This window comes from Meriones unguiculatus, chromosome 7 (assembly GCF_030254825.1).
Source record: "Meriones unguiculatus strain TT.TT164.6M chromosome 7, Bangor_MerUng_6.1, whole genome shotgun sequence".
NCBI classification, from domain to species: Eukaryota; Metazoa; Chordata; class Mammalia; order Rodentia; family Muridae; genus Meriones; species Meriones unguiculatus.
The window spans coordinates 18,186,809-18,211,181 of record NC_083355.1 but is presented as its reverse complement, the minus strand read 5'-3'; the positions used below and the strand labels follow the sequence as shown (position 1 = coordinate 18,211,181).

The 24,373-nt window shown below is 46.8% G+C and overlaps 1 protein-coding gene and 1 long non-coding RNA gene across 3 annotated transcripts in view; one reads left to right on the top strand and one right to left on the bottom strand.

Annotated features, from left to right (window-relative positions):
- Positions 1–6,248, bottom strand: part of Plekhm1 (pleckstrin homology and RUN domain containing M1) — a 49,257-nt gene extending 43,009 nt beyond the window's left edge. Inside the window, exon 1 of one of the 2 annotated variants that reach the window (XM_060386591.1) lies at positions 6,112–6,248. The gene's annotated coding sequence lies outside the window, so the exon portion shown is untranslated. The remainder of the gene's footprint in view (positions 1–6,111) is intronic. The other variant, XM_021631901.2, reaches the window with a different exon arrangement.
- Positions 6,249–6,300: 52 nt separating this feature from the next.
- Positions 6,301–16,065, top strand: LOC132655114 (uncharacterized). The gene is made up of 3 exons (XR_009592752.1): positions 6,301–7,110; positions 9,720–13,998; positions 14,972–16,065. It is a non-coding gene; the product is annotated as an uncharacterized LOC132655114 (long non-coding RNA).
- The last annotated feature ends 8,308 nt before the right edge of the window (positions 16,066–24,373 follow it).

Sequence of the window (24,373 nt, the reverse complement as noted above, 5' to 3'; positions counted from 1 at the left end):
CACTCAATCCTGGACCAAAGAAGTTGCACAACCAAGGAATGCTACTCAGATTGCCTTGTTTATACTTCTCCTATGGATAAACCATAAGGATGAATGCCATGTCATTATTTCTACCTGATAAAGGAGGAAAAGGAAGCTGAAACAGGTCTAAGAACAAATTTACATGACAGTGGCTTGGCGCTACCATTCAGAGCAATGCCAGCCCCAGCTCAGAGGAAACCCCAGACTCCTAAGTAAATGTCATCCACAGAGCTAGACCTTGAGGGGGCTAGGAAGAGTATACTTCAACTGTAGTCCAAAGGAACATTAAAGCCAGTCTGGCAGGCAAGGTTTACAGAACAGATGTGGCAGGTGAGGCCCGGACAGGATAAAAACAGGGTGGTCTTCAGTGATGGGACCAAGCCAATCTCTGGCTTCTTAGATGTTGGTAATCCAAGGGGCACAGGAGCCAGGACCCAAGTTGGATCTCTTAAGACAAGCCTTGTACAGGGAGGCAGGTATGTGGAGACGCATGGCCCTCACAGACACAGGCTGCCAGCAAGAGCCCTTGGCTCTGACTACAAACTCTGGCTTCACCCTTCTACATTGCTCCACTTACCCAGAGGTACCAGAAGGCCAGCCCATAATCTGGTTTTCAGGATGGTAGAAAAGGAGGTGTATGTTAGAGTCAAGCAGCCACCCTTCTCAATGTGCCTATCCTGGAAGTTGAGTTCCTTCTGCCATTACCCTGTGCAGCCTGGCAGGCAAGATCCAGACGCTCAGGCTCCAAGACTCTGGCTTCCAAGCCCCCATACCTCCAGGGCCCAAGCGTCTCTCAGCCTCAGCACTGCTGTTCTAGACATACTCCTCAAACTCCAGTTGCCTTCTCTCAGCCAGTGTGAACAGGACCCTAGGGCTTTGACCTCAACAATAAAAATAATAGCCTGCATCAATTAAAGCTCCTGGAACTAATTAGCTGAAAGTAATAGAGTAGTCATAGTGGGGGGGGGCACGATTAATAAGAACTATGGCCCAGTAATAGCTTTTAAAAAACAAACAAACAAACAAACAAATGGAAAAAATAAAAGCAACCCCAAGCCCTGAAATCTCAGCATCTGGAAATAGAGGCAGAGGGATCAGAACTCAAACCATGCTAAAACAAATGCCAATAGGTTGGGCTCATTCTTGTAATCTCAGCTCTCAGGGGAGTAAGCTGAGGCAGGAGGACTGCTGAGTGCAGGCCTACTCTCAGCCATATAAGGAGTTGCAAGCCAGCCTGGCTATAGACACCTCCATCTCAAAAAAACCTAACTCGGGCTGGAGTGATGGCTCAGCAATTAAGGGCACTAACCACTCTTGCAGAAGTCTGGGATCTGGTTGTTAGGTGACTCACAATAGCTTGTAGCTCCAGTTTTGGGGGATCTGATGCCCTCTTCTGTCACTATATATGGCATACGCACACAAATTAATTACTTAAAACAAAACCAAAACCAAACTAATCCAAACCAAAATAAACTGAAGTTAAGAAAGTCAGAATATACAAGTTTCAAGCAGAGAGAAGTAGCTGCTGGCCGAAACTCAGAAAAGCCACAAAATGACTGACACTAGCTCAGGAGCCCAGAACAACTATTTCACAAATTACAAAATAGGTAAAAACAAACAAACAAACAAACAAACAATTCAGGTTTAGGCTGTCATTCAGAACACCTTTACTTTTTTTTTTTGAGTCAGGGCCTCTCCATATAGTCCTGCTGTCTTATAGACCAGATTGGTTTAAATGCAAAGAGATCCTCCTGCTCCTGCCTCCCCAGTGCTAGAATTAAAGACATGTGCCACCATGCCCAGCACCTTCTCTCTTCTTTGAAGGAAGCTAAAACATTAGTTAGTTGTGTCTAAACTACAGTGTTTCAGGGAAACAGGAATGTACTTGCTCATGGAAGTTGTTTTGACTGCTGGGTCACTGACCCATTGCCCACCTGGTGGCTCAGACCTCAGATCCACCAGCATGTCGGACTGGTGTCACGTCCTGTCCTCAGCTACTTTTCACTGTCACCAAGATGAGACTGAAGAGAGTACAGCTTTCAGGACAGCCATGCGGAAGGAGTAAGAAAACTTGGGCAACAATATTGAGCGTGCAACACTACTGGGGAGAGTTTAGCAGGGGAGGCAGCTCTTGCCACTTAGAAAGTCCCAAATGGTACTAGTTCCACCTCTCCCAAAGGCACTGGCTCAGCTTCTATGGCTTTCCAGAATGAACAAAGCTTCTCTGACTGCATCCTCCAGCTTTGCTTAATCTTCGAACAGCCTTGGGAGAAACAGTCGTCTCTACTGTGATCACTACACAGGCTCGGTAGAAGCCAGTTAGAAACAGAACTCTCAGGTCTCCTCAGTCCTTTTTTGCAGCTCAAATTGCCAAAAGAACTCAGAAGCCCCCTTATATCTAGTGAAAACTGAAAAAGCAAGACTGTCTTACCAGGACAGATTTATGGCCCCAATCAGCCAAGCCCAGGTCTTCTAAAACACCCAAGTTTTATAGAGCTGCCCTTTCTGAAATATTCAATGTGGGAAGGATTTGCCTCAGTTCTAGCTAGTACAGTCATCTTACTACATCTACACTTTAAGGAAGAAAGGAGAAAAAATGGCTTAGTCGAGGCTTGAAAGAATGGATAATGGGGCCTTAGTGCTCTCAAAACACTCTATTCATCAGTAAACAGCAAGGGCTTCTCTTCAGAGACACCTCAGCCACTTTAGTAACCCTTTTCCCACTACCTGCATCGTCTACCTAGCCATTCTGAACAGCCTCGCTGTGCTTGTGCCATCCAGCTGCCAGCCCAACTGATGAGTCACAGTCGGAGAAGAATGACAAAGTTATCTTCTGATTCAGAAAGGCAGCTGACCTCTCACACGTGAATGCTGAGTGAGTAAATAGCACGCCCTTCCTTCTGAAGGAAGCTGAATTTCTAAACAAGTGTCCTGAAACGGTAGGACGGGGTAAGGAGAACAAGATTCTGAAGCAAGAGCTTCAATTTAAATACTGCTGGAGGGGGAGAATCCAGACAAACACTAAGTTTGGGAAAGAGCATCTGTCCCCACTGGACACATTTTTCCTACAACTTGCCTTACGTACAATACCACCCATCTCTCCCATATTCTTATTCCACACAGTACAGGATGCTTTCCTCTTCCCATTCTTTTCTTTCTTTTTTCCTTTTCTTTTCTTTCTCTCTTTCTTTCTCTCTCTCTTTCTTTCTTTCTTTCTTTCTTTCTTTCTTTCTTTCTTTCTTTCTTTTTTATTTTTAGGACAGAACCTTGCTGTGTAGCTCAAGCTGGCCTCAACTTACAGCTTTCTTCCTGTTCTCCTCCCTCAATGCAGAGATTACAAAGTCTGGCCAACCATGTCTGGCTTTTATATTTTCCCCTCAGATGGAGCTTTGTACCCAGCAAGTGCTCTACTGCTGAGCTGTATCCCCAGCCCTTAATTTTTTTATTTTTATTTTTGAGACAAGGTCTTGCTATGTAGCATAAGCTGACGTTGGACTCAATATTGTAGCCTAGGAAGCTCTTAAACTCCTTGGAAAAGCATTGAACTCTCTATTCTCAGCCTCCTTAGTACGTAGGGTTACAGGTGGGTAACACTGTGCCTGGCTTTGCTATAGGATTCCAATAATGTGTATACTCTGAACGTTTGAAAACCAGAACTTTAAAGAACTCATTAATTGCTGTTTCTAGGACCTACGACTATGGGCACAGTGGTACTCAAAAATCAAAAAGAAAATAAACAAATAAACAATGACAACAAAGCCAACTCTTGAATGACTTAATAGATAAAGGTAAGGTATATAGAACAGGTACATCTATTTGACAGACTCTGAGAAGTTGAGGCAAACTGCTTTCACGTGAAATTTCTGCCAGTACACTAAGGTGCCAAAAAGCTGAAAGCCATTCTGAAGGTTGCTTCATCATGAGAGGATATTAAAGACAGAATTACATTCAGCCTTCAAAGAAAGATAGCACTGTGGCAATGGTGATCTCTCAGGGCCCTTTACAATTGCTGATAGGGCTGGAAGTGTAGCTCAGTGGTAGAATACTTGCCTAACACGAACAAGGTCCTGAATTCAATCTCCAGCTTTGGGGGAGTAGGGGTAGGGCTGGCATTGAAGACCCTCCTGAAGCAAGCACATCAGAACTCGGAGGAATGTGTACCAAAAAGCCTCCAGGGGACTATAAATGCTGAGCTCTGGCCCTTTAAGACACCCATCTGCCTCAACTGCTGACAGGTAATTCTCCTTTACATGTTCCTACAAACCCCAGTGGCGGCTAAGACTACATGATCCAGGAACTACAAGAAGAGAAGCGACTTTATAGCCCCTGTACCCACTTAGTCCTCCAGCCTCCTCTTTATGACTTCTACTTCTGATGGCCATTATGTCCCTGGATTCAATAATGAAAAAGATCTGCATGCAGCTATGCAGAAAGGAACAGGGAGAGAATTCTTCCACACAGGTGCTAGGACACATGGGCAGGACTCTGTGAGCCCAAGCAACTTCACAATGCTCCCTCCCTGAGGCTCTCCACTGCCAGAACAGCAGCTGAAAGGAAGGGCTGGTTTCCACTGCCTCAGGATGAATGAGATGGATGAGAGGCCATCTCTCACCTTCCAGGTATTTGAGTGACACCTACCATTACAACAGCAGGCACAAACGATTTAATATGAATGCCAGAAGAGCCTACTGTGGAGATCAGACACCAGGGAAAACCTCTCCTCCAAGAATCCAGGGAGTAAAGCTCTATATTCATTTACAATCTGAGGCACTACACACACACACACCATTTCAGCTGTTCTGTCTGCTGGGCTCTGAGCAAGGAACAGATGTGGCTATTGAGGAATAGCAGGGAGCTGTGCCCTCTGTTCTCAAAGTGGAAGAGAGCTGGATCAAGGAAGGAATTGAAAAAGTTGAGTAGGTCTGGTTAATAGTAACTGTGGGAAGCCAGACACGGTGACTCATGCCTATGACCCCAGCACTTGGAAGGTGGAGGAAGGGAGGATTGGGAGTCCAAGGCTAGCTCTGGCTACTTGGAGAGACCCTGTCTCAAAACAAACAGTAACAGAAACAAACAAACAAAAAACAAAAACAAAATCATCCCCTCCCCTATCCAAAGGAACAAAAAACAAACAAAAGCCAGGAGTGGTGGCCCAAATGCCTTTAATCTCAGCACTTGGAAGGCAGAGACAGGTGAGTCTCTGTGAGTCTGAGGCCAGCCTGATCTACACAGTAAGTTATAAGGCTAAATAGAGACATCCTGTCTCAAAAAACTACCACCACCACCAACCACCACCAAAATAACAGCGATGAATAGGGGGTTAAATATGATCAAAACACATTACATGCATGTATAAAATTCTCAAGAGTTAATGAATATATATTGAGTTTAAAACAACAAAAGGACTGAGGAAAGGTGGTAGGAACTGAGAGGGCAGAGTTGGGGACAGTTTAGAAAAGACATAGGCAGCACAGCGTCCTCGGGATATCGCCAGAGAGAAATTGCCTCTATGATCAGCTAGGAAATTAGGGTGAGAGATAAAGCCGAGATGACAGTTACCAGGAAGAAACGGGCAAGTTCAACAGGAGACCACTTCAGTAGGGGGTCAGCGGGAGAGATACAGACCTAGGGTGTTTGGGATGCGTGAGCAGACCCCGGCTCAGGCCCGAGAGGTCTGCTCACGCGGTATGAGAGGCTCAGATAAGAACTCTGAGCCAGAATGGTGGGGTCGAGGGAAGGTTCAGAAGAACTGAGGGATGAGCGTGACGTTAAGGTAAGAGGCTGAGAAGGATGTGACTCGGATCGGGTTGCAACTGGGCTAAAGAGGGGTCACGAGTGAGGCTACACTTACGCAAGACCGGTGGCTAGGGGACCCGGCTCAGGGCTGAGGTTGTCTGCCGTGGAGACTGGGGGAAGATGTCCACCCGGCGGCCGCTGGCTGCGGTGGAAGCAGGCCGGGGTGCGAAGGGCCAAGGTCCCCACCCCAAGGCTCAAGGCACCCAGGAGTCGGGAGTGGCCGCGAGGCTGCAGGCCCACAGCCGGTTCGAGCCGCCGCCCCGCACCTCCTCCACGTCCAGACCCCAGACTCACCAAACGGAGCAGGAGCAGGTGACGGCGCTCCAGGAGAAGCGACCCCTCAGCTCAGAGCAGAAGCTGCGGCTCCTGAGGCACTGACAACAGGAAGCGGAGGGCGGCGTCTGACGCCATCACGTTGGCTCGCCGCTCCGGCCACGCCCCGGCCCGAGGAACCAATCACGGGGCCTGAAGGAGCTGCGGGGCGGGACCGGCAGTTCTTTCTAGCCCCGGGTTGCGGGGATTTTTGGCTCAGGTGAGCGACCTTGCGGCTCGCCATCTGGGTTCTGGCTAGCGGAGAGGCTGGGCCCCTGGAGCGTCAGGACCGCCTGCCTCTCGCAGATCTGCGTCAGATCTGACCCTCAACCCCCTAGGTGCGACTTTGGGGCTGTCGCTTCGCCTCCTTAAGCCGAAGATGTGCACCTGTGGCACCGTTAACTCGGGTGCCTCCCCAAAGGCATTAACTAGGACTGAAAGGAGCGGATCGTGGGCCCAGGTTGTACGCTCTGGTCTGGTTTTTCCGGAGCCAGGGAACAGTTGTTTTGACGTGCCGTAAACCACGTGATCGCCCCGAGGCCTCTCTTGGAAGTGTTCGTTTACTTTGCTTGTGGTCAGCCCTTTGAGGCATGAAGCCGGGAGGACCTGCATTTTTGTCTTTTTACTATTTAATTGCTTTTGTTCCACTGCAGAAAGTGACACTGATTTTCCGAGCAGACTGAAGAAACCGGCAAATGTAGCTGCGTGGCTAATAAAGGGCAGGGCAGGCGGTGTGACTTCTGTACCCTTGGCCTAAAAGGGAACCTGGGGCCTAAGTGCAGGCTGAAGAGGTGGGAACTGTGAAAGAGAAGGGTTCCCCCACCACCACCACCAAATTTTACTCTATGTACATTAGTGTGATGGTATCACATCCTTTGGAACATGTGGGTGCAGGGAATTGAAACCTGGTCCTTTGGAAGAGCATCCGGTGCCCTTAACTGCTGAGTCATCTCTCCAGCCACGAAAGAGAAGCCTTAAAGAGTGCGTAGTAAATATTCTGCTTTAGTCTCTATGAGTTCTTGTGAGCTTTGTTCACATTGACTTTAGAGGGCCTTGTTTTCCTGCTGTCCTCCAACCTCTCTGGCTCTTGCACTCTTTCTGTCTCTTCCTTGGGGTTCCCTGAGCTCTGAGAGGAGGGATTTGATGAAGCCTCCCCATTTAGGGCTGAGCCCTCCAAGATCTCTCACCCTCCGCATTATGTCTGGCTGTGTGTGGGTCTCTGTGTTTGTTCTTAGCTGCTTCAGGAGGAAGCTTCTCTAATGATGGCTGAACTATGAATATAGCAGAGTATCATTATGAGTCATTTTTATCACTACGTCTTTTTTTTTTTTTAACCAGTATTATTGATTTTACTCTAAGTCCCTGAGTTATCCAGTCTTTGGTTCTTGGTCACCGCAAACATGTCGGGTACAGGCTTCATCTCAGGAAGTAGGCCTTAATTCAAATCAGTTACTGGTTGGTTAGTCCGACAAGCTTTGCGCCACCGTTGCCATAGTTTATCTTGCAGATAGTACGTCATTGGAGAGCAAAGGGTTTGTGCTGGCTTGGTGTTTGCATTTCACATTAGGTAGTGTGCAAAGTACCAAAGACACTAGAATATAGGGGTGAAGGCTCTGTCTAGGCCTACTCAACATCTCCAGGATCAGTGAGTTGTGCAGACACTGTCTTCAGCCAGGAGACCTTGCTGTCGCTTTGTGGAGAGCAACCTATAGTCTTGGCGACAGCGTGGGTTGTTAGGGGATTCCCATGAGGACCAGTTGGCCAACAATTCAATTAGATGTAACCCAATCCCTGTGCTGGAAGCTTCGCTTGGTGACAAGAGATGGCCAGGTGGGACTCTTGTCTCCTGCGTTATTTAGATTTCAGAGTTTTCATTTAGATTGCCTTCATATATGTATATATTTCAGGAAGTTGCTCCTGTATCAGGTTTCCATACTACCCCTCAGATGCTCCTTGCTTTTAGCTGTGTCTCCTCGTGGATTCTCTCCCAAAAGCTCCTCTCACCTTCCCATATGGTTCCCTCCTTCAGTCCCCCCCCACCCCCCATCCCCCATAATCCTTTTCAGGAGATCTGTCTGTTTCCTCTAGTCTTTACTCTATACCCACCCTCTGGGCTTCTACAAATTGTAGTTTGGTTATCATTGACTTAACCACTAATGTCCACATAAAACTTAATACACACCACATTTGACTTTCTGGATCTGGGATACCTCACTCAGGATGATTTTTTTTTTTTTCTTTCTAGTTCCATCCATTTCATTATGTCATTTTTTTAATGGCTGAGTAATACTCCATTGTTTAAATGTGCCACATTTTCTTTATCCATTCTTCTGTTGAGGGGCACCTAGGTGTTTTCCAGCTTCTGGCTATATGAATAGAGCAGCAATGAACATGCTTGAACAAGCATTTTTTGTGGTTAAGTGTCCTTTGGGTATATGCCCAGGAGTTGTGTAGCTGGATCTTGAGGTAGACAAACACCCATCTTCCTGAGGAACGGTGAGCATGGGTCTGCACCAGCTCCTCTAGGTTTATGTTATGACTTCCAGTTTATGTACATTGGTGGTTTTGCCTGCATGTATGTCTGTGTGAGGGTGCCAGAAACCCTGGAACTAGAGTTGCAGACAGGTGTGAGCTGCCACATGGGTGCTAGGAATTGAACCCTGGTCCTCTGAAAGAGCAGCCAGTGCTCGTAACTGCTGAGCCAACTCTCCAGCCCCACAAACTATTGTTTTGGCGTTGAACACTTCTTTTGATTGAACCTAGGGCCTTGCCTGTTCTAAGCACTCTTCCACTGAGCTGTATTCTTAATACTTACAATTAAAAAAATGTTTCCAAGGAGCTGGAGACAGCTTAATGGTTAAAAGCACTTGTTGCAGAAGACCCTGGGTTCAGTTCCCAGCACATTCATTATTTCTCTCTCTGTGTATATGTGTATGTGTGTGCATGCATTCACACTTGGAGGTCAGAGGACAACCAGAGGGAGGTTAAGAGTGTGTACTCTTCTTGCAGAGGACCTGAGTTCAATCCCCACCACCCATGTTGGGAGGCTCACAACTGCCTGTGACTCCAGCAAGGCATGGCGGTGTTCACCTTTAATCCTAGCGCTCCAGCGGCAGAGGCAGGTGGAGCTCTCTGAGTCTGAAGACAACCTGGTCTACATAGTAAGCTCTAGGCCAGGCAGGACTGCACAGTGAGAGTAAAACAAAAAATATGGAAGGGTTCTCTTCATGAAGACAACTGCTATTCTCGGGGTTTTGTCTGTCCTTCCAGAAGGACTCTATAGAAGCATTATCTGTTAGACATGAAATAGTGAGCCTGGCCTGGTGACATTGCCTGTAATCCTAGCCAGAAGTTCAAGGCCAACCTGGTTTGCATAGTGTGTTCCATAGCAAGATGCTTAAGACAAGCAAAACAACAACAAAAAACCAGACAGAAGTGTGATGATGAAATGGTCTACCATGTTATTCAAGATGATGATAACTGTTAGCCACCTGTGGGTGCTGAACACTTTAAACGTGGCTTGGGTGATGTAGAAGCTGACTTTTACATTTGATTTCGTTTGCACTTAACTTAAATTTCTATTTAATTAGCTGGTGGCGTGGTGGCGCACAGCTGTGATCCCAGCAGTGGGAGAGGCAGAGGCATGTGGGATCTCTGGAATCCAGACAACCCTGGTCTACAAGTCCAGACTTGTAGTCAGACAGAGAAAACCTGTCTTAAAAAACGCAAGACAAAACAAATCTATTTAATTTATATAGCAGTGTGTGACTTCTTTTCTCTCCATAAAATACACGATGCCTGGTCTCATCTGATACCCACTGTACTGGTCTGGCCTTACTTGCTAGCCGCTATATTACTTAGGCAGATTTTACTAGTCTCTCCAGGATTAAAAAAACAAAACAAAAAACTGTGGACTCAACAAAGACTGAGAAGAACATTCCTAAAACACAGGATGAGACTGCGGCCCTCTCTTCAGCTGTTAGAATTCTTCTCCCTAGGGACGCCTGACCTAGCTCGAACAGAGGGAGCTGACCAGGCCAGCTGCTACAGTTTGGACTGGGATGACTTGCGAAGGCTCCTGTGTGGCTTGGTCCTTAGCCTGGTGCTGTTGAGAGGTGGAGGAAATGTTAAGAAGTGGGGCTTAGAGGGAGGTCTTTCAGTCATTAGGGGTTTAGCCTCAGAGGGGACCCTGGGACCATACCTGTTCTTCTTTCTCTGCTCTATGCCCAGCTGTGAGCGGGCCTCCTCCACCGTGGGCTCTCACCATGTCAAACTGTCCCACTGCAGGCCCAAAAGCAACAGGGCTGGTCAACGATGGCTGAAGCATCCAAAAGCACATGCCAACATAAACCTTTCCTCTTAAAAAAACAAACAACAATGAAGAAGAAGAAAAAAAAAAAAACACTACAAAGGGCTCGCGGGGGCCAGGGGCCGTCAATTTTTATAACAAGATCTAAAACCATCCATATATATTATTAATCAAGACACCTTACTTATGACACACTGATCGTCCCTCTGTCAGCCTAAACCTGAAATAGCTCCACACAGAATAACCCTCTGTAGGGGCTGGGGAGTAACTGTCACAAGTCACTGCCCTAGGGTGCGCTCTGGGTCTGGCCGCAGTGGCCCACTTCAGGGCTCATCACAATCCTCCTTCGGCGGTACTCCTCGGAAGGCAGCAGTTGCAGCAGGACATCTGGCACGAGCCTTGCTTTTGCCTGATGGATGCCCGAAGGAGCTTTGAAAGGAGCCGTAGGTGTTGCTGGGCAAGCTCGCTATCTGGACCCTCTCTCTCTATGTAGCCCAAGCTATTCTCGAACTGCGTAGCCCAGGCTGGCCTGGAACTCCCGATCCTTGGCATTAGCCTCCTGAGTGCAAGGATTGAGAATCCAATTTCAAATGGAGGTGGAAGTGTCATTAACCCATTTTGTTCTTCAGCCCTTTCTTCTGGAATTCTCCGTGGAAGGCAATAGATTGAGGCTTTGGTGTCAGACACTTCTGGGCACAGATCTCAGCTTTGAAGGGTGCAGTCCTCTTACAGTTTATCACGGAAGTATTGAATGAAATGGATTGACCTTCAGTAAACGGGTCTATATTTCATGAGTCACACATGGAGACTGAGGAACAGAATGAAATGTACTCGGGAATAGTCCCAAGTCATTCATGAGGTAGGGCTCATGAAGGAAGGGTTGAAGAGAAAGGAGATAAGGTTCTTGCCCTGTCAGGGTTTCTGACCCCAGTGAGAGCTGAGTCCAGAAGGCACTTCCTGTCACTGGTGAACACTAGAGGAATGAGCTTAGGTTGTGCAGCCTCCAAACCAGGAGAGAGTTCCTGACTCCCTGACACACTGAGAGAGTTCCAGGCCCCAGTTTCCAGCACTTCCCAGCACCCAGTACCATCGGATTGTCCTTGCCTGCCCCCTGGCATTGGGCTTCCCCAGTGGCTCACTCTGGCCTATGGCATGAAGAGAGCCTGTGCTTGTGGAGACTTCCTCAGCTTGTCCTGGTCTCTGCTTTCACAGAAAAGCTTCTCTTGGGTAGCAACTGCCTCTCCAGTCTGGGTGGAACTGGGCCGGAGGGAGTTGGAAACCAGCCAGCATTGTGTGCTTGTCACTGACATTGTCAGCTGAAGACTGGCACAGATTCCTGTCCTCTTGTCCTAACCCCTACATTTTGGGGTGGTTTGTTCCACTATGTTGAACTAGCGGCAATAGCTAACCCATTCCTTTGATTAGGTTATAAATTCAGGCTGAAAGAACCGACACCTTGCTGGGGGATGGTTTTCACACGCTGATTTCTGTGCCCAGAGATCTGATTGCAGTCTGGACGTGGGCGTGGTCATTACTGTGAAGAATCTCCTGTCTCAATGTTATGTGAAAAAAAAATTGTTCGACATCATCTCTGATTATAAATAAAGAGATGAACAGCCAATAGCTGGGCAGGAGACTTGAGGAAGGATTTGCAATCCAGGGTGGAGGGTCGGGGAGGAGGGGAAGAGAGGGATGAGAGGAGATCACCATGAGAGGCTCGCCATGGGGACAAGATGGAGCAGGAGCAGCCATGGTGAAACTAGATGGCAAGTAGCATGGAGCACATGGCTGGGAGATAGCCAGATTAGCCTGGACAGGTTAGGACAGATCAATATCTGCCCAGTTATGGTGCTTTAAAGCTTATTAATAGTAGTAATGGGTCTCTGTGGCATCATTTGGGAGCTAGAACAGGCATAGAAAAAACATAACTTTTATTTTTACAACACACAGTGGGTTAAGAAAGAAGCTTATTGAGTTCTCATGTAATAATCTGGTTAAGAAGCCCAGGGCAGGCCACCCAGATGGTTCAGTGGATAAAGGGGCTTGCTGCAAGCCTGGGTTTGATATCTGGACTCCATGTAAAGGTTGAAGGATAGAACCAACACCACAAAGCTGTGCTCTGAGTTCTGTATGCGCGCTGTCTCCCTCTGTCACATTTTTACCGCACAAGTACAATAAGAAAAAGGAGTCCAGGTCGTAGCTAACTTGGCAGAGTGATTGTCCAGCTCATGAACCCATGAGATCCCCCCCAGTACCGAGGCATGATGGCACCGTCCTGTAATCCCAGAACTCAGGAGGTTAAAACAGTAGAGTCATAACATCAAAGTCTTTCTTAGATACATGGTATTAGGGCAGCAGCCTGGGCTACATGAGACCCTGTCTCCAAAAATAAAAAATAAAATTTATTTTGGAGCAAAAGCCCATCATTTACAGGGGTGAGGCAGGATGATCATACCAGCCTGGGCTTCACTGTTGAGACCCTATCTCAACCCCTTACCTCAACAACAAAAAGGCCAAAGCATGTTCAGTAGGCCATTTATGAGGCTCCCAGCTTTGTCTTTTCAGAGTTAAATTACACACACACACAAACACACACACACACACACATTAAAGTTGTGTGTCATTTTTGTACAGGGCCATGCTAGTGTCTGTCATTCCAATTTTACTATATATGCTGCTAAAGTGAGTCCTTAAAATGAGACTTAATTGTGTGTATAGGCTCAGACTTTTCACCAAACCCACTTTATTTAGGGTTCTTAAATACCTTAACCTCCCTTCCAACACCTCCCCCACCTTAGAGAGGAGATGAGCAGGGAGAAGGGCTGTGGACCTCTTTTATCTACCTCCTGCTGACTAGGTCCTTAGGGGATTACCTCCTGCTGACTAGGTCCTTAGGGGATTACCAAACTCAGTCGACCGTTTACCAGCAGTCCAGTCCAGTCCAGTCCACCAAGCAGCAACATGATTCAGAAGATCAGGACAAGTCAGCAAAAGCCACAAGACTCAGTTGGATTGTTCCAAGAAGCTCTCTGGAATGTTTCTCTCTTCAAAGCTGTGTCAAAGCATGAAGATCAGTACAGCTATGTCTATCCAAAAAGCCACGCCTCACTGTAAATGGGCACCTGTATATCTGCTCTCCTCAGAGTCCACCCACAGATATTCTCAGCTGGCCAAAGTCACACCCCTCACATGAGAGAGCTCACAGCAAAGAATCCCGCGCCCTCTCACAAGCGGGATTTGCCTCAGGCAAAACATCACATGACAAAACTGAGTCTTCAAAGAAACCAGAAACTTCCACCTCCCTGCTGCGTCTTCCTCGGGATGCTGTCCTCCTTTGAGGTTTTCAGAGCATCCGCAGGGCTCAGCCTCAATTTCTTTCAGCTGCAGAAGCCCACATTCTCCACAGTGTGGCGCCAAACCCTCATTCAGTGTCAACGTCTACCGAAAGCTTCTTTTCCACGTCTGCTGTAGGCTTCAAGTCGTTATCTGCCTCTGTCCTGGCCCCCCAGGATTGGGGACCAGGGATGGAATGCAGGGCCTCATGCATATTAGGATGCTAGGTAAGAATTCCTCCTTCTTCATTGCCCCTCCTATTTTGAATGGGTGTGTTCTCCTCTCTGTTATCCTCCGGGTCTCAAGATGATAGATCTTCATCCCCACTAAGGTTTTAGCAGCCAGAACTTGTGGGGCACGGTTGGAGGCCCTGAGCGACAAGGTGTCTGCCCATCTGTGTTGGGATAATCTTCTGCACACTGTGTGAAGGGTGTCTGTGTTTATTCAATTGTTGATTGCTAAACCGGCAGAGAGCTGAGCACTGTCCAGACTTTGGCACTGTTATTCTTATGGCTGAGCACCTGCATCGTATTTTATAAATATTCTTCCTTCCTCACCCACAGATTGGTTTAATAAAGAGCTGATGGTCAATAGCTAGGCCGGACTTCTGGGCTGAGAGAGGGTCACCGTGAGAGGGATGCAGAAAGCTTTGCCAACATGGCACGGGACTGAGTGAGAGAGAAGCAACAGACCATGTGGCGAGACATGGGCCAGGATTGGTCAGGTTGGGATAGCTGAGGATCTGCCCAGCTATAGTGCCTAAGGTTTTATAAATAACAATAACTCTCCAAGTCTTTATTCATCCACTAGCGGGTCCAAGAAAGTCCCGCTATACATCTGGGCAGTGTTTCTGTGCTGGGAAGCCCAAAGGTAAGAACCCAGCCTCCCTCTCAGACTTAACTAGATGCCAGTCTTCCCTCTACCTCCCTGTTCTGCCCCCCCCAACTCCTCTCCCTGGTGACCTTCAGCCTGAAAGAAGCCAGAGAACCTTTGCAACCTGCCTGCCTTGTGGTAGCTTGGTGTTTGAGTGATGATAAAATGCATCTCCATGTCTTGGAGAGTGACTTAGGAGGGAGCATGTGAGGGTGGGAGGGGGACCAACCACTGAAAGAAGTAGCCCAGTGGTGTTCGAGGAGAGACAGCATTTGAAGACGTGGCGCTGCTTTATAGACACTTACTATTATTATTTTTTATCGGCAGTGATTTGAAAGAGAACCATGCTTTCAGGGACCTGCAGATCACCTGGCTCTCCATTACAGAAAGAATAAATTCAGGACCAGTGCCAGGCACTCCAGCAGTCAGTACATCACCTGCTGCCTGGCTGGAATGACACCTTGTTGGGCCTCTGACAGGCCTCCCCCACGTAACTCCTGTGGACTTCCCTACTCTTATAGAGCCTCTGACATCCGTTAGTCTACCAAAAGCTGGGCAGGTACAAGAGAACCTTCCAGCACAGGTGGGGTTTTTGCATCACACCTGGATATAGGAGTGTGGTGCAGAATGACCCTCAACTTCCACGCTGTTCTGTTCAGGTTCAGGGAAGCCAGGAACCACATTTCATGATTCCTTGGCCAGAAAGATGCTGCTGGCAATATGTACTTTGTGAAACTTATAAGGGGGAGAGGAGGCGGCCGGCATGGGCTCCTTCTCTGCAATATTAACGTGCAGCTCCAGGGGCGGACTGGAGGCACACATCGGTCAGGAGCCTGGGGACCACAGGACTGAAATGACCTTAGCAGCTTTTATAAAAGATTACAGACTCTTTGGCTTCCTGGAAAACAGCTATGACAAAGGAAACAGCTAGAGGCACAGCAACTCACTAGTTGTCCCTGCCTCCAGCACTTTGAACAGGAAACACTAATTACCTGGACAAAATCCCTTTGGAGACACGAAAGGAGAAGATGGGCTGTTTTGGAAGGAGAAGAACTCTGGTGGGAGAGGAGAAGACAGGGTGAGAGAGAAGGGGAATATGCTCCATGTATATGATACGCATGTGCGGAAGTCATGATGAGGGGCTGGAGAGGTGGCATGGCAGCCAGAGCCTGTACAGCTTTTACTGAGAGGCTAAGTTCAGTTCCCAGCACAAGGATGGGGGAGGGGACAGGATCCAACGAGGGAGGCAGAAAAAAAGCCTCTCTTAGGAAGCGAGAGCTAGAGACAGACTGAGAAGCCTCAAGCATCTGAACTGATGAGGTCTATAAGGAAAGCTGAGTAGAAGAAAGTAAAGTCCTTAGGGAGAAGTTTTGAAATTAATGAAGATTACTTTCTATATTGAAAGTGGAGGAAGACAGTGACACAGTGCTTCTGGATTCCATTTGTGTTTGTTTCTCTTAGCATACAAGGCTGGCCCCTTCCCTCCCATCATGTCCTACCTTCCTTTCATGTCACATGTATGTGCACATACATATATATACATATATATATATACACACACACACATATATGTGTTTAAATCTAGATCCCACATATGAAAGAAAACATTGCATTTGTCTTTTTCCCATTATTCTTTCTTATTTTCCATCTGCTTAGATGCCTTTCTTACCCCTCATAGTCCATTTTCTGCTTTCATGCTACATGTAAATCGAAGGGTTAAGGACTTAGCTGAGTGGTAGAGAATGTGCCTAGCAAGTAAAAGAGCTTGGTTCCAAACACACACACACACACACACACACACACACACACACACACACACACACACACAGAGAGAGAGAGAGAGAGAGAGAGAGAGAGAGAATAACTCATATTCTACATGTGAGAGAAATATGTAATACTTGTCTTTCTGAGTCAAGCTTATTTCTTTCCAGTGACGTTTTAATCATATGTGTTAAAAGCAGCAAAGGGGGTTCTACGATTTCAGACATGAAGGACTTACATGCTTCAGAAAAGAAAAAAAAAAAAGATAACAATCCAAATGTTTTTGGCAACTTATTCAAGAACAAAATAAAGGTGTGAGCAGATTTCTAAGCAGCAACAGTTCAAAGCAAACCACAGACACAAAAAGGAATACAGTCTCAAAGAGTTAGCCCAGACCACATGAGTGAGGGTAGTCAGGGCCTCAGGTTATTGCCTGAGGGTGGTCTATAGTTTGACAGACACGCACTCTGTGTTAGGGTTTCTATTGCTGTGAAGAGACCCCAAAACCATAGCAACTCTTAGAACGGAAAAACGTTTAGTTGGGGGCTGGCTTACGGTTCAGAGGTTTAGTCCACTGTCATCATGGCAGGAAGCATGGCAGCTTTCCGGCAGACATGGTGCTGGAGAAGGAGCTGAGAGTTTTATATCCAGATCTGAAGGCAGCAGGAAAAAGAGAGAGTGACACTAGGCCTGGCTTGAGCATTGGAAACCCAAAGGTCCCCCCCCACTCCTCCCCACAGTGACACACTTTCTCCAACAAGGCCACATCTACTCCAGCAAGGCCACACCTCCTAAGAGTGACCCTCCCTATGAGCCTATGGGAGACAGTTTCATTCAAACCAGCATATACACAAGCTGGAGGGGTCCCTCCGTCTCCATAACTGGATGTAAACTAGTTTACAACTGAGTAGAATCTATGGCTCGAGGTCATTAAGGGGAGGAGTTTGTTCAGTTGTTCAGCGTGAAGCGTGCCTGCAGCTTGATTCAGGCAGGGGTCCTAGGCTGCCAAGGTGTGTGTGCAGAGTGTGTGAATAGGAAGATCTTGGAGTGCTTAGTGGCTCATTAGAAGCGTGTGTGCGTAGCCAACAGCCCACAGAGCTCCCAGCTCACTAACCTTCTCCCTGTGTCTGCCTGCCTCAGCTTTTTCCACCTGCTAAAGTGCCTTTTCTATATGGTTCCTGGTCCCTTGAGGACTCTGTTCATGCCATGGAGCCTTTTCTCCCTGTTCTCCACCTCTGAAAGACCATGTTTCCTCTCTCTAAGATGGTTTCGGTTTCTTTTCAAAAATTTTAACTTGGGGATTTAAAAGTCGAGACCGCTGCCACTTCCTTCCTTTCTTAATTTATCGGTATTTTCTTTCATTTTTAAAAAAAAATTCATGAATTTTTACATAAAATGAATTAATTACATAAAACCGATTGAGGTAGGATAGAAAGACAGGGAAAAGGGTCCTCTCCCCTAGAGTCCAGCTGAAGCCTGTCACCAGTTGGGAAGCAAGGATTACCGTGCAATGAACAACATGTGCGGTGAATGTTGTTGACAAAGAGGTAATACTCCCTTTATATAAAGATTTTGTTTTTGAGGGAGGAATAGTGGCTGAAGAGATGGCTCAGTGGCTAGGAAGAAGGTCTCTGTCAAGTGGACAAGGAAGGAGGTTCCTCTGTCATCCACAGAAACCTGCTCTTCAGAGAACCCAAGTTCTGTCCCCAGCACCAGGTCAGGTAGCTCCCAGCCACTTGTAACCCCAGTCCCAGGGGCCGGGAGGTCAGATGCCTCTAGCCTCCATGGGCATTCCACTCAGGTGCACTCCCCAATAGAGATATACATAACTAAACATGATATTTCAAATAAAGGCCTTTTAAATTTAAAATAGCATCTGACCAGGCTTAACGCCAGAGCAGACATGTCCTTGAAAGGAGCCTTTCTTCCCAGAGGTTTCCTGGGAATTCTTAACTTTGTTTACAGTAAAACTATCCTCCTGGTCTTCAGCCCTGAGATATAGAATTTTACTTTATCAACCTGTCATTGTCTCGGGTGCTCAGCTCCTCTTCAGGAACCACTTTGGGATCCAATTTATATTCTTTATCCACCTTTTAAAGACAGTCACTTCAAGCCCCACCAAAATGGTATATATAGTATATGTGGCTATTGTAATGTCATGGCGATGAAGCACCTCTCTCTCCCTTTCCCTCCGTCCTTCTCTCCCTCCCTTCCTCCCTTTCCTTATGCCCTTGAATGTGTCTTTTGTTCTGAGAATCTCCCGTAACCCTCGTGCTTAAGCCTATAGTAAAACAGCTTCTATAAATCTCCACACCTCTGCTTCATGGTGGCTCACTGTGACATTCTTTTCTGCATAGACACCAGGAATCCTTGTTTAGCCTGAATCAAATTTCTAAAAGATCAGGGGACTCCCCAGCCTTCTGCAGGTGACAGAATGAAGCCTCCCTTTCTGCCCTTTTGACATAGACCTTATATTTTTATAACTCAAAATTTGCATATAGGTTTGAGAGGAGGACTCTTCGTATCATTTTGCAAAGAACCCAAGGTATTATTGTAATGGAGTTTGTGACCCTTGGGAAAAGATCAATGACTCAATCCAATTATAATCAAAAGATTTATTGATTAGCTGCTGGCATTGCAAACAATCCCTGAGCCAAAATTAAAATTGCCGTATGGGAAAGGACTTTTAAAGGGGAAAACCTCAAGAAGACCTTCACTATCTATACAAGCAAATGAAAACTGTTCTCTTCCTCTAAGCTAAGTGATTAAGGCAGCTCAAAACAATCTTTGTGTCTCTGTGTAAGCAAATCACAGAAGCAACAACAACAACAACAACAAAAAACAAAAACAAAAACAAAAACACACACACACAAAAAGAAACCAAAAAAATCCCTCCAAAATCATATCACAACAAGTAGATAGTCACGGCCGTACATTTTTGGGTGTCATTGAGTTGTCATTGGGGCATTGAATCAAGGTGACTGGGAACTTATCTTCCAGGGACTGGAGTCAGAGATAAACTGCTGGTGGGTACCAAGATGGATTTCTCGAAAAACATGGAGCTTCTTTAGCCATAACGTAATGCATCTTGTACATTAGGAAAAAAAAAAAGTAGTTCAATAAACGGTAACAATGTTCTTAGTCTTGTTGATAAAAGAATTTTAGAAGGATCACAGAAGGAAGCTGGAGGGTCATTTTACTGTAGCTTGAAAGAAAAACCTTTAGGCCAGGCAAGCTGTAAATTCTTGAAGCCACTGGAAGGAGGCAGATGAAAAGAGGAAAGAGGAAAAGAAAAATCATGCCTTTTAGGTCAGCAGTGGAAATCTGCAAGCAGCTATAGCATGGGAATCTTCAGGAAAAAATAAAAGTTTCAGTGTTCTGACAAGCATGCTTAGTCAGCACTTATGGAAAACACAGAAAGGGGGAAAGAAAAAGATATGGTTTTGAATAAGAAATGAGAAAAGTGGGCAGGCTTAGCTGTGAAAGTCTGAAGGGACTTCTGGACCATTGTAAGTACATTTTGTCACTGAGGAGATGATTATTCCTCCCATCTCCTTATCGCCCCAAGAAGGGAGTCCTGGAAGCATCTAGGTTTACGAAGTTGGTAGGTTTGGTGAGGCCTTCAGTTGAATCTCCCTAGGCCGTTTTTGATATTGCGTTGGGACTTTCCAGATTTTTCATCTGTATTAGTCCTTGCTGCTTCAGACTAAAAGCAACTACGGAAGAATAGTTTATTTGGGTTCCCGAAGGTCACACTATGATGGCCTGTTGAGGGCACTATGGGGAAGGCCTGGCAGCAGGAACAGGAAGCTGAGAGATCACATCTCAGCCACACACAGGAAGTAGAGATTTCGAGCAGGAAGTTGGGCAAGGCTATTAACCCTCTAATCCACACCCAGTGACGTTCTTCCTCATGAGGCTGCACCTGCTAAAGGCTTCATGACCTCCCCAGACAGCACCGCTCCAGTGGGGACCAAGGGTCCACGTCCATCTTGGAGGACATTTTCTCATTCAAAACCCAACATCAACATGAAAGTGTGATCGAAGTTACAAGAAGCCACAAGAAAGAAAATAAAACTTGTTTCCTGAGTGGTGTTCTTTTTGTTTGTTTTTCTGAAGTTTGTGCAAGGATTTGGGTTGTAGGCCGTTAAATTTTATTACACTTTTTTTCGTGTTGTTTTTTCAAGATAGGGTTTCTCTGTGTAGCCCTGGCTGAACTGGAATTCTCTCTATGGACCAGGCTGGCCCGGAACTCACAGAGATCTGCCTGCCTCTGCGTCCCAAGTGCTGGGACTAAAGGTGTGCACCACCACGCCCGTTGACTGAGACATTTTAAATTTCCATGATTTTTGTAATTATCCTTACAGAAATGAAAATATTGTCTCCCTTACTTTGGCCACCAGACTAGCTGTGTTAGCTAGTTTTATGTCAACTTGGGACAAGCTAGAGTCATCAAAGAGGGAGCCTCACTTGAAAAATGCACCCATAAGATTGAGGTGTAGGCAAGCCTGGAGGGCATCTTCTTAGTGATTGACGGGGGAGGTCCCAGTCCATTGTGGGTGGTGACTTCCTGTAACGGAAGTTTCGGTTTCTTTTTTCTTTTCTTTTTAAAAAGATTTATTTATTTATTTATTTATTTATTTATTTATACAGTATTCTGGCTGCATATGTGCCTACATGCCAGAAAAGGGCACCAGATCTCATTATAGATGGTTGTGAAGCTCCATGTGGTTGCTGGGAATTGAATTCAGGACCTTCGGAAGAACAGTCAATGCTCTTTAACCTCTGAGCCATCTCTCCAGCCCCAAGTTTTGGTTTCTTTAAAAACTCAGTTATGTTATGCAAACAAGTTTTTATTTTAATCCCAAGTGTGGTATATGAGACTGCCTTAGTTTATCCACAGCTGATAATCGCCTCATTCGGCTCAGAGAGGGGCATGGTCATTGCCAGATGCAGTTTGTGGAAGTCTGAGGACTCAGAGAGGGTATAAATACCAGAGCTGGGGAAGAGCCAGAACATTCCGAGAAAGAAGACTGCTGCTCCCTGTGCTGTTGCTGGTTCGTCCTTCTGCCGTGTTTGCTGTTGCTGTTTTGCTGGGCTGCTAGATATCCTGATAACCGAGATTAGTATTGCCCCAAAGAACCTGATGACCCTACCCAGCTGAAAGTAGGAAAGAGACCTTTACCCCTTCTCCCCACTAACCTTCTTTCTCTCCTACCTACTTTTGGAGTATTGGAAGGCATTAGGAGGGATAAGGTATAGAGAAGGGAGCTAGAGGCATATGAAACCAATAAAGTAGATAAAATATAAGACAATACCTTCCCTGGGCTGATGGTCCTGGGTTCTATAAGAAAGAAGCCTGAGCAAGTCATGGGAAACACACCTTCATGGCCTCTGCATTAGCTCCTGCTTCCTGCTCTGTTGGAGTTCCTGTCCTGACTTTCTTTTAATATGAACTGTGATATGTAAGCATAAGCCAAATAAACCTATCTCCCCCAACTCATGGTTTGTTTAAAAAGAGTTATTATCTTTACAACATTCTGCCTGCACACCAGATCTTACTATAGATGATTATGAGCCACCATGTGGTTGTTGGGAATTGAACTCAGGAACCTTTAGGAAGAGCAGACAGTGCTCTCAACCTCTGAGCCATCTCTCCAGCCCCCTCATGGTGTTTTTAAATACAGCAATAGTAACCCTAACCAGGTCACTATGGAAACAATGATTCCCACAAATTGGTAAAAGAGGGAAAAGCTGAAGACTAGTAGACTAGTGGCCGTCAGGGATTCCCAACAATTCACCAAAGACACTGGGACAGAGATAAGATTGTTGGCGGAGCCACACTGGACAGGATTGCTGAGTGACACGTACTTCCTGCCCTCTATTTACATCTAAACTCTAAGTCAGGGCCAAGAGGATGGACTAGAGGAGGTTCGCTGGACCTGGCGTTCCTCTTCCTCATGTGGCCACACGGAATAAATCTTTCTCTACTTTTCATGCTTGTTTCTTCTGTCGGCCTTTCGAGCCTAGCTTGGTAGGGCTTGGACTCCAACAACGGTAGTAACACACTTTATCCAGAATGGTAGCAATTTCTAGATAACCATTCCTCTAAGTTCTTAAGTACACGGAAGGTCGCAGTCAGGCCCCTCTGCTGAGGGCCGCTTTGTTCTCGCTGCCTTTCATTCTTCCCACTTCACTTTGGGGCCTTATGCTGCTTCTGATGGCCGTGAGGGTCAGCGGCAACTCCGTCTCCTTCCCAGGAGAACTGAGATGATTTTTGATGATGGGGCAGGCCGGGAAGGGAGGGATGATAAGAGTGGACTCCTCAGAAATGGGGGCAACCACGAGACCACGGCTCTTGACTTCTGACGCCATTTCCCCTCATCTGCTAAAGGATGTGGAAGCCTGGCACAGTGATACATGCCTTTAAACCTCAGGAGGCAGGGGAAGGCGGATCGCTGTAAGTTTGAGGCCAGCCTGCTCTACGTGGTGAGTTCCAGGACAGTGAGAGCTACACCGTGAGACACTATCTCTAAAAAAAAACAACAAACATAAATATAAAAATCAAACAAACAAACAAACAGTTATGGAAAGTGCTCACTTTGCCAGTTCTGGGGTGGAGGAGAGCAGCATCTCGAAACTTTTTTTGAGAAATGAACAACGTAGTGTTGAGCAGCTGTTTGGAAAGACCTGGTCCAGGCTTTGGGAGGCCCCACAATAGTCTCCTCTAGCCCTGCTTTCTTGTCAGTTCCTTTTTGTTTGGGAAGGATGTAAGCAGAACGCAGCCTGCTCAAGCACCCTGAACCGTACATCATGATAAGCAATGATGCTGTATAGGATGTGGGTATAGGATCTGGATTGGCTTGGGGGTCTCTGTCCCTGTGATAACATTGTGACTGAAGTGCCCAGCACTGTGCCTGGCTCATCACTGGTCCGGATGGCTTTTGTCAGCAGCATAGTTCGGGCATCTCCACATCCCTGTTCCCCACAGCAAGGCGGAGTAATGGTTGAGGGGCTTTGCACCGTAAAGGTCTAATTGCTTATAATCTGCCGACATTCCAAGTCCTGATCTCCTAATGGCTTTTCACCAAGGTGTCACTATGTAGTGCAGAGAGGCCTGGACGTCACCGTGTAGCCCAGACCGAGCTTGAAGCTGTAGGAATCATCCTACCTGGACCTTCCAAGTACTGAGGACAGGCCTGCCCAACCGCACGTAGCAGAGCATAGTTCGGAAAAACACTGCTGTGGTAGGGCGTTGGGTTACGTGGCGCAGCCCAGGGCACCGAGTACACTGCCCCCAAGCGGCAGCGGTGGGTGCGGCTGCCGCTGCTCCCCATGCCTAGACACTTCTTTACGCTTGCGCACTGAGTTGTTACGTGAAGGAACACCTGATTTCCGTGCTCAGGGAGGAGCTTTGGGCGGTGCCTCCTGCAGTCAGCTACATCTGACCAGCCAGGTGAGGACTAGAGAGCCGCTCGCTCTCAGCCACACAGGCCCGTGATTCTCTAGGCACATGGCTCCTCTGGGGACTGAGGCTGTGACTGGCGCCAGTCTTCACATGACTGGAATGTCAGTATTTTTCTGTGATCAGTAAGCACATTCTTAATTTTATAGTGTGTGTGTATCAGAGAAAAATTTTTGGGTTTGGCCTACCACCTTGCTGGGACAGGGTCTCTGTTTTACCCTAGGCTGGATGTCATTCCCCTGTCTTCACCTCCTATCCTATATCGCTAAAGGAGTGCTTCGATGACAGGGGCTTGCTACCCCATGCAGCATTTTTTTTTTTTTACTTCGGCTCTGGATCAGACCCAGTCACAAGGCTTGCACAGCCAGCGCTTGCTTTCATGTGATGAGCCGTCTTCCTGCCCCCGTTCTCAATCTATGCGCATCGATTTTCATTTCCTCCAGGACAGAGGCCTTTGACACTCACGAATCTACAAAAAATAATTTATTATAAATGATAGCAGG